The following is a 3,088-nucleotide window of genomic DNA, read 5'->3' on the forward strand; positions in this document are numbered from 1 at the left end:
GTGGTCATCACATATACTTGACCGTCACGTACTAATGATCAGCAGAGCGATTATCCATTATTGCATTTACAACTTAGATTATAATGTTCAGAACATTCAACTACAGGCAAGTAAGGAGTGGCGTGATTTGTGTTGGGTCTCTGTGTTCACTACAGTTTCCATTTAGTTTCCCAGCTACTTCAAAGCAGTTACCTAACAATTCACAATTAATCATTAGTTATCCTATAAGGGACGGTGGGGAGCGACAGTCTCTAGGTCGTTTGCTGGTCAACATGGAGTCGCTCTGGTTCAGTCAGGCTCTTACACTGCTCCTCAGGCGATCCCTGGCTACAGTAAACACTCAAAGACAGTGTCCGAATGGACAGAACCCCTTGCATCCAACCCCTCTGGGTTCTTAGTGCTCTCCTTCCTATCTGCAGTGTGTCCACCTATCCCTTGCTGGCACCCAGTTAGTTTCCCACTCAGGTTCCACTTGCTCATTACCCACCCTCCGTCTCTCTCTCTCTTCAGCGATAATAAGAGCTGACATCTGCCAAGTACATTTGAGGGCCAGGCACTGTTTTGGGCATTTTACAACATACTTGTTCCTTTAATACTCCAGACACCTAGGAAGCAGATCCTATTATTATCCCTCCCACTTTACAGATGAGAGAGCTGAGGTACGAAGACTAAGGTACTTGTCCAAGGTCACAAAATAGTGAGGATTCAAACCAGTTTGGCTGGCTCCAGGGTCCACATCCTTAACTTTTTTTTTGTTTTTTTGAGTCAGGGTCTCACTATGTAGTTGAGACTGACCTGAAATTCACTATGTAGCCCAGGCTGGTCTCGAACTCACAGCAATCCTCTTGCCTCAGCCTCCCCTGAGTGCTGGGATTATAGGTGTGTGCCACCACGCCTAGCCATATCCTTAACTTCTGATTAGTTTTATGATAATAAAATCCAGCAGTGCTCAGCAGACTAAATAAGAGAACATAGAAAATTCTTTATTCTTCAGAAAAGAACATAACTTCTTCTGGAAGCCTGGCTGGGAAGGGAGTGATTGGTTTCTAGTTCTAAGCCCTCCAACAAACACCTACCTCCCCTAGTTTGCTGAGAAAATGGAAAATCAGCTGTGACTTCTACCTCCTTCTAACTGCCAGTTCCTGCCTTCCTCCAGCCAGAGAGCTGGGAACCCCTCATCTTTATTCTCAATATGGGTATTTTCTGAATAGCTTTTAGGATTGCCTCATGTCTTTTTTTTATTTTTTGGGGGGGTCTTTTTGAGACAGGGTCTCACTATGTAGTTGAGACTGACCTGGAACTCACTATGTAGACCAGGCTGGTCTCGAACTCACAGTGATCCTCCTGCCTCAGCCTCTGAGTGCTGGGATTACAGGCGTGCGCCACCACGCTGGCCTTGCCTCATGTCTTAATTTTCTGTTACTTTGACAAAATACTTGAGGCCCAATACTTATAATGAAAGTTCTGTGAAAAGGCTTCTTGGATCTGGTGAGGACTGCTGTGGAGGGAATGTGTGTGAGGAGAGATCATATGATGAGATGGAACACCAGATAGTGACTCAGTGCTCAGGCGTATTCTTTTTATTTTTTAAGTTTCATTCATTCATTCTGTGGTGCTAGGGATTGAACCCAGGGCCTTATGCATGCTAGGCAAGTGCTGCAGCACTGAGCTGAATCTATACAGCATAAGTTGGCCAAACTCCTGGACTTAATTGATCCTCCAGCCTCAGCCTCCTGAGTGGTTTGTATGACAGGTGGTGGACTTGTTCTTTTATAGCAACTAATTCTCTAACTCACTAGAGATCCTAAACCCTTCTGTGACCAGTGACCTAATTACTTTGCACTCAACCCCACCTCTTAAAGGTCCTACTAACCTCTTCAAACTACCTCACAGGAGTGCCTGGGGTACACATTCAAGCCATCCCTAAACCATCACAGCTTGCTAGTATGTGTCTCAGGATCCTTGCAGAAAAGACTTAGTGAGTTAAAAATTTGGTTTGTTTGTGAGGATGGTAGCATACTTCTGTAATACTGGCACTCTTGGAGGCTGAGGCAGGAAGAATGCAAGTTTGAGCCCAGCCTATGTGACTTAGTGACTTAACAAGACCCTATCTCAAAATTTTAAAATTAAATAAAACAAAGAGGGCTGGAGATGTCGCTCAGTGTGAAGGACCTGGGTTTAATCCCCAGTATCAGAAAGAATGGAAGGAAGAAAGCACTCTGCTGAGCAGTAAGTACTGCCAGGGTTTATTTAGTTAAAGAGGTTTGGACTAGTAGACCTCCCACAGGGTGTAAGTTAGGATGAGGCCCCTGGGCCCAGTACCTGCAGGGAATCACAGCTGTCCCTGGGCTGCTGGGGCTAAGGGAGGAAAGATTGGTCCTGGCCTACAGTGAGAGAGGCAGTATGGGCAGTGAGATTATTTATTTATTTGTTTGTTTATTGATTTATTGGTACCAGGAATTGAACTCAGGTCCTTGCGCTTGTGAGGCAGGCTGCAGAACCACTGAGCTAAATCCCTGGCCATGGGGAGTGAGATTCTTAAAGGTGGGTTGGAGATCTATGTAAGTCTGCGTGATAAGCCTTGCCTTTTTCCACTCTTTTCATTGTCTGAGCAGACTCCTGGAAGCTGGATGTCAAAGGGCCTGGCCGGGAGTTACGAGGACACAGAGCAGGGCAGAGGAAGGGTGCATGGAGACACTTATTTACTGGCCATGAGCCTCTCTTTTGATGTCTTTTCCCAGACTGTATTAGTGAGAAAATGCCCTCATATCGCTTCTCGGCCTTTTGGCTAAGATCAAGTGAAAATGCCCTCAATGTCCTCTCTTCTCACTCTGCCCTCGCTCTTCCCTCTGTCCATTTCCTCAAACGGATAAACTCCATTATAGATTCATTTTCTTTTATTCTTTTCTATTTCTTTTTGTGAGATAGGGTCTCACTATGTAGTTCAGACTGCTCTGGAACTCACTTTGTAGCCCAGGCTGGTCTTGAACTTGCTCGCAGTGATCCTCCTGCCTCAGCCTTCCAAGTGCTGAGATTACAGGTGTGCACCACCATGCCCAGTTTAGACTCTTTTTTTTTTTTTTTTTTT

Source organism: Fukomys damarensis, unplaced genomic scaffold, assembly GCF_012274545.1.
Source record: "Fukomys damarensis isolate Sample0158 unplaced genomic scaffold, DMR_v1.0_HiC HiC_scaffold_11, whole genome shotgun sequence".
Classification (NCBI taxonomy): Eukaryota; Metazoa; Chordata; class Mammalia; order Rodentia; family Bathyergidae; genus Fukomys; species Fukomys damarensis.